This window comes from Cygnus olor, chromosome 3, assembly GCF_009769625.2.
Source record: "Cygnus olor isolate bCygOlo1 chromosome 3, bCygOlo1.pri.v2, whole genome shotgun sequence".
Taxonomy (NCBI): Eukaryota; Metazoa; Chordata; class Aves; order Anseriformes; family Anatidae; genus Cygnus; species Cygnus olor.
This window is the reverse complement of record NC_049171.1, coordinates 5,998,659-6,012,381: the sequence shown is the minus strand read 5'-3', so window position 1 is coordinate 6,012,381 and position 13,723 is coordinate 5,998,659. Positions and strand designations below refer to the sequence as shown.

Sequence of the window (13,723 nt, the reverse complement as noted above, 5' to 3'; positions counted from 1 at the left end):
GCTACTGGATATAGCAATCACCTTACATTCAAATGAATCATGGCTGTATTTCATTTTGATCAGCTCCTGTGAAAGAACACCTCTCTGGAGTTTGGAGGGGATGGGCAGGTGAGGGATTCAGATGAACGTCTACTTAGGCAGGGTGAGGTGTAGCAGGGATTGAGGATGAAGCTGCCTGTGCATGCCTGTGAAGGGGCCTGTAGCTTTGCTTTGTGGAGAAGGAAGCCCAAGAAACACTTTTTTTTGTGGGGCAGAAGGGATCAGAAGAAGGTAAGGAACAGATTAGAGGGTCACCATATGACATGCCCCCAACTCCCTTCCTGAGCATTTTCACATATTTGTGTGCAGGATCTGTTGCCCTAACTTGTCTCCATCCACTCATATCCCAGTGTCTGTATTTACTGTCATGAGTTGAACATACCGGTTAGACATTAGGTAGTTTTCCAATGCAGTGGTTAGTTGAAGCTAGGTGTTGCAGGTATCCTAATGCCAACAAAACACTCCTATCCAAGTTCGTAGAACATGACAGTGAGTGGCTACCTCTGCTCAGGTGAACTTCAGATCAAGCATCCTGCTTCTGCAATAAGTAAATAATAGTAATAAAAAAAAAATAGGTAAGGAAGATGTTTAGGTACCATATACGAAAATCTGATTTCCAAAGGTGAAGCAAGGCACCTGGTGGGAAAAAAAAAAAAAAAAAGTGTTCATAAACTATGTGAAGCTCTAAATGAGCCTGCTAACTCAAGAAAAAGATCCTGCAGATAGTTCTTTGAAAACAGGAGCACAGGTATCAGCAGCAGTATAAAAAGCAAACAGACAGAGCTTGCTAGCAAAGGACTAGAGTAAAAAGCAGAAAACATCACTATTCAACTTTATGGCCTGTTGGTCTCATTTGTTGAAAACTGCAGATTTCATCAACTCATCTCAACAAAAACAGGAAGATCAGGAAAGGTAAAGGCAGCCGATGGAGGGTTGTAGAACTGTGAGTGTTAGCAAATAAGAAACAGTTGCTTTCTGTTTTGTGGAAGAAGGGAAGTATAAGACACTACATGAAATCATTGGGCTGTAGGCTTGGAATCAAAAGCAAGTATTTTTCCATCAAAAATGTGATTAATCTGGGGAACTCGTTGTAGGCTTGTGCAGAAGCCAGAGATATTAATGGGCTTTAAATGAGATCAAAAAATCCAGGGACAATAGGTCTACCAGTGGCTCTTAAATACAGTGAACAGGCTGCAGCCTCTACTTCAAGAAACACCTCTGCTGAATAGTCTGTAGGATGATGAGTGGGTATACTAGTAATATACATATACATATGCCTCAAATTAGCACTCAGCCCTGAACTCTCTGATCATCTGTGCTGGTGTTAAGCTTATTCCCTGACTCATGTCTGCAGTGAGCTAACTGGGCTCTCCGGGCAGAGGAAATTCAGGAATTCAGGAGCAGGAAGGTAGGTGGGAGATGATCTTTTCTAGTGGTTAGTGTGTGCACTTGAAAAACCTGCTTGCCAGTTATGTCTAGTATATATGCAGGAATATATATATATATATATATATATATATATATTCCTATAATACACTAACATATAAAATATATGTAAGAAATACTTAAATATTCATATTACATATTATTTGTTAAGTATATCAGATATCTAACAAAGAGAGAGAATCCTGAGGGAGAGAAGAGTGATAAACTCTATGTCCAAAAATTGTGTAGACCTTTTCCACAGCTAAAGGCCAGGTTTCACCTTTGCATTCCCATTTCACACTATGGAAAATGGCACTAAACCCTAAACAGCCAGACTGAGGGACAGAACTTCAGCCTTACCTCTTTCTCCCGGGCTGACTTGGCTCAACATTCGAAGGCTCCTTAAAGCCACAAGCAGGTCATAGATCTGCACACAGTCCTTTCTCCCACAGAGGGGCTGTGGGTCTTTTTCCTCTGAGAAAGCTGTAAATCAGAGGAAGTCAGTCCACCGGTGAGATCCAGCTTCTAGGCTGCTATGTGAAGCCAGTGCATAGCCCAAAGGCCTTGGAATTGTTGTAGAAGATGCAATGTCTGCTGGGATTGGATTCAGGTTTAAATTAAGACATGTCAGTGTGGATGGCAACCTGCAAGCTGATCTCTAAATTTCGGTAATAGTTAATAGAGATCTCACTGGCAGAGTCCGTGAGGTCAAAACAGTAAATCATTTGACCAGATCTAGGTATCGACCTGTAAACTGGCTCCCATCCTGCCTTCAGTGGCTCCTACATTTCTGAAGGAAATACATGCCTTTGTAATGTTAGATTACAACACTAAAGCTCTTGAGGATCTAAATTTTGGCAACAGACACTGAAAATTGCTTGCTTAGGCTCCTTTATTGATCTAACCTTTAGCCTCTCTGTCTTGTGTTCCCCCCTTTTTAATAAGGTGACAAGGTTACTTCCTTTCCTCTATGGGATGTAGCAAAGATAAATATAGAAAAGTTTTTTTAAGCTTTCAAATACTATCATTCAAGGGATTTACTTTATGTAGATGTCTGCTAATGCTTGGAAAAGAAACTCATGCTGGCATCCCAACTCCAAAAGAGAGGTTAGCTTGATTAGGCTAAAAAGTAGACACAGGTACTGGATGAGATGCAAAAGAGAATGGTGCCCAGTTTTCCATGCACCAGCTGAGACTTACCCATGTTCTCCCAGGTGATTATTCACATCTTGGGAAAAGGAATAATTCTTCCATCTTTGATTATCAAGTTGCCTTCCAGTGCTCTTTGCAAGGAGAAAAATCTTTTTCTCCCAGTGAAAACAATGTAGAAGCATATAACACTTTACATTTACAAAGATAAGAGAGATATTTTTCTTATTAATCTTTTATGTATGTTCCAAAATTCAACTGCCCTATCTTCATACTTATTGTGTAAGTGTGAGAAAGAAATGTACAAACACTCCAGTATCTCTTATTTGGTTAATGCCCTACAACTATTTAAATAAGTCATTTGATGGCTCTGCTCTTCATGATTGGTTAAGCTATTTAACATACCTTATTGCTTCCATGATTTATTACCTGATGAGGACACTCAAGAAAGCCTGAGAACCTCTTTGGGGTTTATTGAGCTGGTACATATTTTACACTGATTTCAAATAAATCAATGTCTTTTACAGCATAAAAAATGGGAGCATTGGAAAGAACGTTGGGGAGAAATATTCCCGGAGCTTTGTATTCTGCTTCATGCATAAAGCATGAGGGCTTCATTAGCATGGAAGTATGTGTATGTGAACCTTTAGGTCCCTATTAATCATTTTGGTGACTAATACATGGAACTCAATGATTCCCATAAGCTTCTCTAAAAGGAACCATAACACATACACTGTGTGAGATGGTTCCCCAAAGGAGTGTGTAAAAGTAATGCCTCAGATACCCTAAGCGTAAGAATCTCTCGACAGATAGTTGTGTTGTTCAGCACGTGCTTCCCTTCTCCACTCATTTAATTTCACACAAGCTCATTGAGAAATAAGGCAGAGCATCCCCAACCCTTGTCTTGTTCAACTGGCACCTTGGTCATTCATCACCATTCTAGGGTTCACATCCCTCAGAAGCTCTACTGTGGATTGAATGAGAACAGGACTGAATTCTCCCTGAATGAGGACAGAAAAAAAAAAAATGATGTAAGTGTGTTGATCCAGAACTTTACTGTGAAGTGCAGTGTGCAAGTGTGAAGTGCAGGGTGCAAGTACTCCTGCAGACAGAGCTAAGTTTTCAGGATGATTAAGTCATGACTCTTTCTCAATCCAGCAGTCAATGGACTGTGAATTCTTCAGGCACCATCCTGAGGATGGAGAAAAATAAGACTCCCTGAAGCTCTGCCTTGTGTTTAACAAGGGTAAGAGTAGCAGATAGAGGATTGTTCCCCAGGTGTTTTCTGGAGTGGTCATTCTCTGAACAGGCCAAGAAGGACAACCTCATGGTAGTGCTGAATCTTCTTTCAGGAAGTCATTGGCAGTCTCCTCCAGCCTTGTGTCCTCCACAAATTTAATGTACCTACTCTGCACTTCACAGCCTGGATTGACCTCTGTGGAAATCTCTTGACAAGTGATATCTTCTGATTTTGGCAGATTCCTACTTACTCCACAGATACAATAATTCCAACAGTGTTACACCTAACCTAATTTCACCTGGACTTTATTTTGCTTATGAGAATAGCAAGTGAAACAAAATTGCTTATGAAACACTTCATTTTTTCCCAATCAAAAAAGACCTGTTTTCCTGTTTTGAAAGAATACTAGATTGGTATATTCTTGGCAAATCCTTACTGGCTGCTACTCATCTCCTTAGTATTTTCCATGTATAATAATTTGTTCACTTGCTCATTCCAGAATTTTTCTGAGAATAAAATGTAAGCTGACCGACCTATGTTTCCTTGGCTTTTCATCCCTTCTCTTTTTAAAATAGGCACTATTTCCAATATCAGTTTCTCCTTTCTGCCAGAGACTTGTCAAAGATAATTGCAAACATTTGTAAGATTGCTTTACCCTGCTCTTTTAGGCTATGTCTGCTTGTGCAAGCACTGTGGTGCAATTCAAATGGATTAGTTGTACAAAACAGTTAGTTCCAATGACCACACTCTGCTTCTTGTTGTTGGTTTTTTGTTTGCTTGTTTGTTTGTTTTGTTTTGTTTTTTTTCTTCTCCTCAGACTAGCTCTATTTTGGTGCCAAGGACTTTATGCTCATTAGCAACTACTAATTAACACCCTCAAAGCATGTATTCTTGTTTAGTTTCATCATGAACTCTAAGCCTGCCTGGAAATCCAACCAGAGCACGGTAAATGGAACTGATTAGGAGATATTGTCTAAAAGTATATTCCCCGTCCAAACTCACGGACCATGGAGCTGCATCTTCAGCATCCTAGACTGGGGTTCATCAGACTCAGCGAATATGCAGATATGTAAATAATAGAGGTTCCTCATTGTTGATCATCTTAGAACTTTTTGATTGAAAAGGTGTTAAGCATATTTATGTTGTCAGCATCATCTGACAACAGTTCTTCCTCTCCGTCGGGTAATACAACAATTTTCCTTGGTTCCCTTCTTACTGCTGATGTATTTATAGAATGATTTTTTGATTGACTCTGTGTTTACTTCTACTTTAATTTCATTTTGTATTTTGGCCTCTCTGATTTTTTTCCTAACATGTTTCTGCCCTTGTCACATACTCATCCTAGTAATGTGCCTTCATGTCCAGTTCCTGTATGCATCTTGTGCTTGAAATCTTCCAAGAGCTTATGCTTTAGCCAAACTATGTACTCCTGTGTTTCTTATTGTTCCTCTGCATAGGCGGAGAGTTAATACCAGAGCATAAAGTGGGACACGATGATCACTTAGGATCCCTTCCAGACTTTTATTTGCATGATGGTTTTCTTTGTGATGCCACAACAATTATTTATTAATATTACTGGTATATTGCTCCTTGGAGAATCATAGTCTGTTCCAGTAAGATTGTTGCTTATGTGTGCAGTAAAGGAAGCAGACCATGAGCTGTGTCCAGATCTGCAACAAGACTGCCCAGAACATTTGGGTCATTTAAGAATAAAGTAGGATGGCATGTACAGCCACAAAGCTGTGCTTGCAGAACAACAATTCATAGCAGGTTGTGCATAGCTATGAGTGAAATTTAGCAACTGGTCTGGCTGACGACTAAAATTTCTATGAGTCAACAGATAGGATTTTAACCAGAGGGAGTCGTGTCTAGCATCCTACAGCAGTTGAAAACCTGCTATAGCCCTAGAAATGTCCAAAATATTATGCAAAAGCAGTGATTTTTTTTTGCTTTTTTCCCTTCCCTTCCCTTCCCTTCCCTTCCCTTCCCTTCCCTTCCCTTTCCTTTCCTTTCCTCTCCTTATTTTTTCTGCACAGAAGTTGTTCTGAGGACACAAAGTTCTCGTCCAGAATCAGAAGTCATGTCTTGTGTTACAAGAGTACGGGAGAACTGGCAAGGCACGCAGAGCCCATGAGAACAAACTAACAACACAATGGATTTGCAATATTTAATCAAGTTCTTGGTGATCACAAATCTTGCAACACATTCCAAAACTACTAAAAATGCTATACAGAAACCAGCTGAGCCAATATTTAAAGCCTTTTTAATTTAACAGAACCCATTTTTTATAGTATCCAGGATATGTTTCTGGCTTTCCTACTTGTCACATGATCTCCTGTCCAGATGTGCTGGTGTATATCTAGGAGTGGACCGGCCAAACCACAGCACTTTCCTCCTGCTTGTAGCACGTTACTGTAATTCAGCCATACTTCTCCCAGCTACAGAAGCACTACATTAATATGTGGTATAACAACAATAACACAGGAGGGGATAAAGCTAACCATAACTTTAAGTATGTATCTAAAAATAAAAATAATAATAACAACAGAATTACCCTATTCAAAGAGGTTAATTTGTATGCGGAGTATAACATCTTGTTGTTTTGAAAACTTCCCTTTTCTCACCTGCAACTGAAAATTTGCACTGAGGAGATGATTTCATGCAGCTTTCTTCAGGAAATTAGCTGCTCCCTTTGTTTAGATCCCACAGACTGTACTGTGCACTCAGACAAACCGATGGGCAGCCAGCTCAGGTCCTGTAGGTTTCTGCAGCCGTTTTTCTCAGTGGTCGCTGCCATGCAGGCTGAGAAGGGAATTCCAGGCTTGCGGGTTGATTATTAACTTGGTTAAGCGCTGGCAGCATGCTCAGAATTAGAAAGGAAAGGCCTGAGGGCTGATTCTTCCCTCTTGTTCACAGGATAACCCCACTGGGCTGACGGCAACCTCCCAAGGCAAGGGCCGTATCCACACTCCCCCATGGAAAGTTAATGGGATTCTTATGAATGGCTCCATTAGGAGTCGGATTGGCTCAAGGCCAAAGAAATCAGTGGAGTGGCTTCTGATTTACACTGGGGTAAGCATGAGGGTGTATTAAATCCATAATCCTTGTCCCCACAGCAGCCAGGAACTCAGCAGCTGGATCCTACAGTGCCACAAAAAAAAAACCCACCAGTGTCAAAAAGCATCGAGGGCCCCGTCCGTGTCAAAAAGCATCGAGGATGCTGACACAGCAGCGTACCAGGCAGCACTGGAGAGATGAGGAAAAGCAAGTTCAACCAGCTTGGTCCTAAACTGTAATTTCACCTTTGCATTCTCGTGTGCTTTCGTGGTTTGCGTCACCCCAGGATCTCAGCACTTCATCTTGTAGATCATTACGATGACTTTGGAAGGTGGAATGATGTGATTTTACAGTAGGAGAAGTCCAAGTTCCTCCTGCCTGTCTTTGCACACTCAGCTTAGATGGCAGAAGAGTCTAACTGGCTTAGATACCTCCTGCAGTTAGTGCTGAAAGGAGACCACCAGGAACTCAGCTGCTTTCTGAGGGCAACCTAAAGCAACCTATTTAAGTGCTTTTATTTAGGCAATCTGACTCTAGGCCAGAAAACACAATGGGTAATTTCTTTTAAGGGGAATCCTTGCATGAATACAGAAGATACCAGGGGCTCTCATCACCTCTTTGCCCAGAACTCACTCCAGGGTGGGAAAAAATCCCACTGCCTCTCCTGAGCCAGCACAGCCAGGCTGGAAGTTGTCATCCAGCACCTCACTGTTTTGGTGACCTCTTCTTTCCAGGGCACAGTGCTAGAGCTGTCCTACCATGGATGGCAGGAGCCTGGTTAGATATGCCTGGTCACCACACAGAGGAGCAGAAATGTTGGAAAAGCATTGGGTGTCCTTTTCTCCACTAACACACATGGCCTTTCATTTTTCATTGCCAAAGGGGAAGATGAAGCTCTGCAAACCAGGGACTAACAAGTTTCTAAGCCCCACATGCCCCAGAAATAAATACCTACCACTCCCCACAACACCTGGCTGATTTGCTTCCTTTTTTTTTTTTTTTTCTCTTCTTCCTCTTCATCAGAAATCTCAAGTTCTCAAGTCCCATTCAGCTCCTGCCTGAGCACTGTTAGTGGAAGATTTATTTCTCTATTTTCCCATGAGGAGATGTCACAAAAACTCATTGTTCTTAGCAGGGATTTGACATAAAGAATGAAAAAAAAAAGAAAAAAAAAAAGAAAAAAATCCCCACACCTAGCTTTTTGTGAAATCACTGACATTAAAGCACCTCCTGGTTTCCATTTATTCCCTTAATAAAACAATTTTTAAAAGTCTTTCACTCACCATGCAGCATTAACCTTCAAGCAGGAAGGGGATCAACTGCTTTTATTATTTCAGCAGCGTTTCCTAGTTTGGCTAGGCAGCTAGTGCTAAGAGGGTATGTGTGTAAATATACATTATAATCACATTACAAATCACTGCCAAGGAGAGCAAACACAGACTAAAGTATGTCTGCGATCAGAAAAGTGATTGTAGATCCATATCCTGCGGTGCTGGAGTCAATGGGAAGGTGCTTCCCAACTTCAGTTTGTAGAAACTTATACAGAAAGGTGGCACCTTTGTGGCCAGCCCTTCGTGTCTCCATCCCTCCCATTGTGCTTGTATCATTACCCCTACCTGGCTGACCAGATACATCTAAATTTTTTTAAATTATTTAATTATTTATTAAGCTTTACTGAGGCATATGTTACAGAATCAACACAGCCTTGGGAGAATAAACCAGGGTCCATTGTGCCTTTGTGCATTACTGATTAAAACATATGTTCCTAAAATAGAGTCACAAAGATCCTGAGTTCATCATCTTTCACAAACTAGCAAAAAGTTGTTGAAGGATCTTTCTGACAAATAATGTGGTGCTCTTCCAAAATTGATGTTAAATATTTATCTATTCTTATCAGCAGGTGAGAAGCACAGCGCAGCAAAGACATCACATGGGATTTCAACTTGTGCTATAGCTTAATATGTGAGTAATTGAGCAGCCTGAGCCATAGGAGGAAGGCCACCCAGAGGAAACTCTGCCAAAAGGACCCAGAGACATCTCTGGCTACACACACCATCTCAGGATGTAATCTGGGTTGTAGTTTTAATTTCAGAACTGATTTTGTTCCTGATGGAAAGGTTTGGCCCAACCTTGAGTGAAAGTAGGGTGGCATGCAAATTGTGACCTTCTGAAAATGAAAGAATTCATTTCTTACATCATCAGCCAGAGCATACTCAACACACAAATCCTGGGAGGGAGGATAAATGTTGTCCTGTGTAAGAGAAAGCTGAAATGTTATTTGGGTATGGCCAGGATGCCTGTACCTGGAGTCATAAGTAATGCTAACAAAGCTCTCCCAGCCACTGCACCTATTTTCTTCTTGGTTTTGCTCACTTCAGCAAACATGAGATAAAGCACCAGATATTGCCAGCAAGGGACTGATACTTGCACAAGGAAAAACCTTGCAATGTACTGTACCAGCTCTACTGTTAGAGTTAGCAAACAAACAAATTAACAGAATGCCCCCTCGAATCATACCAATATCTGCCTGTTTGGCTCATTATTAACTCATTTGCATGCCTGGTATCAGGGCATTCAACAATTCTTTCAAATAAAGTTTATAATGCAAAAAGACATTTTCCACCCTAACTTTCTTTTCAGAATATTTTTTCTTTTATTTGTAGTAATCAGTGGGTTATCCATGAATGCACAGTGATGTCAACAAAATCTGATCTCAACATGTTTGTTCTACAGTTCCTAGTGCTAAAAGCAGCGTTGTCCCTGTGTCTAGACTTTTTTTTTTTCTACATTTATCTATTTGGAGCCACAATTGAAATAATCAGTATGACATACCCATGAAAGTCTATGCCCGTGTTGTATCTAGGCTTCCTGAAGCTTATTTTAATATTTCAGTTCATCCAAACCATCAGCATTCTAAGTTTGCTTGCATTGCATTAGGTGTCAAAGGGAGCTAAAGTAGAGATGAGAATAGCTGGGATATGCAGAGCACATGTGGTTTTGGGTGCCAGTGAAGGCATTTGTCATTGAGAGCCAACACCATGCTTGAAGACCTTTTGCTACTACGTGACAAGTACTTCATAGAAACTGCTAAAAATAAGGTCCTTTCCCCAAAGAAGTGATGGTCCAAAGGAATGTCCCCAGGACAGTGTCCACATGTACATTATGGACAGAGAAAAGGGAAGGTGGAGAGCACCTTCCAAGGCCCTGGTCATATCTTTTATCCATAATTTGTCAAGACGATGGAGTCAAGGCTATTTTGCATGGCTTAGGTAAGGGAAGGCTGCCTTATCTGATATTTCAGGAGAGCTTCAGCTCTGCAGAAGGGGGTGGCTTAGCACAGCAGGCCTGGGAAGAAGGCTGAGGTAAGGGGACAGCCTGGGAAATGGCATCAGAGTGAGCTTGGCTGTTGCTGTCAGCTGCAGCTGCTTTCGTGAGACGAGGGGGAGGTTACATCCAGAGAGAAATTCAAAGGCCTGTAGAAGGTCAGGGATGATTTCTTCAGCTGTGACTTTTATTAGGATACCATGCACCCATAAATCCAGCCAAAGTAAGCGTTATATAAATTGAACTAACAAAGCCAGCTCTCCCATACACCGAAACAAACCATTGTGCTGTTCCTTGGCCAGTTTCTCTCCCTTCTCCATCCTCCTCCACCTCGCTCCCTGCCCCATCTCCACCCCAGCAGACCGTCCCTGCACTGGATGATGCTCAAGTTCTCGAACAAAATCCTTCTGATGGTGAGTTGGGGACAGTGCCTTCTCCTGGCAAAACAGCCCCGTGTGAACAACGCTGCTTTTGTCAACGTTATTTTAATTTCCTAAATCCTCTTATTTTTTTTTTTAAAAAAAAAAAAAAAAGGAAGACGGGTCCTAAAGCTATTTGGAGGACATCAGTCCTTAGGAGATATTTCCTTACACTGTCTGAAGGATAGATCCAGTGAGAGCGTGAGAGTGTTTTGAAGGAACTGGAGCAAGGACATTATGTAAGGTAGGAAAAGGGATATCCCCACAGGATCCCTGGTTATTTCTGAAATGAATGAAGATTGCAATCAAAGGAGGACATCTTTGCAGATGATTTGAGAAACATTTATAAAATCTGACTTACTCTTTTATTATTATTATTATTATTCACTCTCTTTTCTTCCACCCCTATCTCAAACTATTTACATGTTCTGATAAAGTGCTCAACCAGCATTTCAAAATGACCTGCGAAATTACACAAGCGAGGGAACGAAGATGGGGCTGGCCGGGCTGCAGACAGGCTCTCTGAACTGCTGAGTCTGTTTTGTTCAGGCACATGGTTCAGACCCAGAAATAAGAAAAACAAGAGCAATATAGCAGTATCCCAGACCTGCCACGGTTTCGGCTTCTGCAGCCCTTTGCTCTTTACAAGTTGTGAGGCATGGGGGAATTGTGGCTGCAGGCAGTAGAAACTCTGTTTTACCAATCCAGCACAGTAACCAGCAGCCCTGGCCAGTTTGTTTTCCTGTTTGTTGAAACCCTAGCCACCCGAATTTCTGAAAGCTCTTTTTAAAAGATTTTGATGAATAACGTTTACGTGGGGGTCATTTCACATTTTACATTTGTGGGCACCTCCACATTCAAAATAAAGTATTTTCTTGGTAGTTAGAGGTAACCTTTATTAAGCTCTCCCACAAAAGGATATTCCTTCTTCTTCCCTGTATTTCTTTTGCAGTATGATCTCACTTTAGGTTACCAAGGGAGCCAGATGCATCCTGGATAATTTGGCTTCATGTAAAGTGTCATTTCCCTGTGATCTCTATTTGTACCCAAGTTGCTGATACAGTTCAACATTATCCAGTGCTTAAAACAGGACCAAATCACATCTCTGCACTTGTGAAGACCCATTCTACTCTGGAAGGTTGTTATATACAAAAGTGGCTCAATTTTACACAACAGATACCCTGCTCTGAATTTAATGACGGTGATAATATTCTCAGTGCCTGTTGTACTTACACAGATGATGCTGGTGAGACCTGGCTGGAAACTCCTCCCTAGTACCAGCATGGTTTGAGGAACTCAGTCCTGTTGATTGCACACTGTATACAGAGCTTTACACACACACTGACTCTGTCGTGGTGCCAGATGCTCCAAATAAAGATTTTTGAAAAAAATTAAATAGAGTTGTCATAGTGGTGAACTTAAAGAGTGGTGAGAGAGGAAGTGAAAAAATCCGTGCAAAATTTAGGAAGTGCTAATATCATGGTATGGTACAGAGTTTCATTAGGAATCAGAGATTCATGATGTTACATACAGACGAACTACAGCCATGCTGTCAGGTCTGCACTCACATCTGCAGTGATCTCTCTCTTTTACCAGAATTTTTACCACTTTCAGTGAACAAAACAGTTGATACCACAGTGAAGTGACTACTTAATTTTAAATGGTTCTCTCTACCCTCCTCACTGTACATCATGGATTTGTCTGCAGCCAAAAACACATGTTCTTTTAATTGAATTCAAAGTGGAGAATGAACCAGCAAGGGTTTGAATTACAAGTGGAGAAAAAGGAGTTTGCAGTGAGGCCAGTTCTGTGACTCTGACAACCCGCTCTCCCAAATCCCTCACTCCCTCAAAAAAAAAAAGTTCAAGAGTTTCACTTGCCCCAGACTCCGCAAAGTTCAGCCCTTCCTAATTTAATCACTCAAACTCTGCTTAACTGCAAACTCCAGCATGTTCACAGCTTTCTGTAGATGGTTATCACATCCCCTTTAGCCATTGTTTAGCCAAACTGCATGCACGACATTCTTTTAATCCTTGTAAAATCAATGGAAACCAGCTATCATTTTTGAATGTGCACAGAAAAGCATCTTTTCCCAATGTTATCAGTGACCCACGACCATTTATTAGCTGTTTTAGCCATTCACATAAATCCAGTAGAGGGAGGCATTACACAGATGTGGTTCTTCGGCTGAGGAACTATCTTCAGATATTTAGGGTCAATAAAATAAAGTAAGGTCACAAACAACCAAGGCTCTGTCTGTTTTTGTGGCCAGGTTGGTGGGGAAAAGCGAGAAGGTTTTTAAAGGAGGGGAAATATGCTTCCTGGGATGGCAAAAATTAATCTCCCAGTGTTGGAGGTGTTTAAAACAGGGATGAAATTACTGTCAGGAAGGGCACTTGGGGAAAAAATAATCTCTGATTTAGACATTCCAGAAAATATGTGGAATAAAGCTTTACCAGGAAATCCATGCATGAAATCCATAAAGTCTCATGTTGATTTAGCAGATGTAACTCATGTAACTCCACATGTAATTTTTTCACCCATTTAATGGCCTCAAAAGAAAAAAAAAAAAAAAGGTAAAATGCAGCCCTTTTACTTATTGTGTCTGTCCTTATTTCTGCTCTACCAGTCTAGTTATAGCTGTGGTAGCAGGAAAAGTTGTTATAAGGCAGGACACTTACCCTGCAATGTGTATGCTCCCACTGGGAGCCCACAGAATCAAGTTCTCATTATGAACTCTATTTTCACCTCCCACATTGTGAGCATTGGAATAGAAAAAAAAAAAAAAAAAAAAAAAAAAGCCTTGGCCTGTTAGAATATAGAATTTCGTCCTGAAGAGAAATGAATTGAAAACTAATTTTCAAGGAAAAGAAGCTTTCTATCAGCAATACCATTATTTCTTATTATTGATTTGTATGGCTTTAGCACCTGGAACCTCCAGCCAATATGAGGCTTTCTCATTGCTGGTTGCTGCAGGCTAATACAGGGGAAAATCCCCTACTACCCAGGAATTTACACACTGAACAGGCAAAGGAAAGGAGCTTGATTTGTTCCCATTTTACAGATGGAG

The 13,723-nt window shown here is 41.0% G+C and overlaps 1 long non-coding RNA gene across 1 annotated transcript; it reads right to left on the bottom strand.

Annotated features, from left to right (window-relative positions):
- Nucleotides 1-3,229: 3,229 nt before the first annotated feature.
- On the bottom strand, nt 3,230-13,188 carry LOC121067802. The gene is made up of 3 exons (XR_005818456.1): nt 13,110-13,188; nt 6,478-6,994; nt 3,230-3,614 (listed from the first exon to the last, which is right to left on the bottom strand). It is a non-coding gene; the product is annotated as an uncharacterized LOC121067802 (long non-coding RNA).
- Nucleotides 13,189-13,723: the final 535 nt, after the last annotated feature.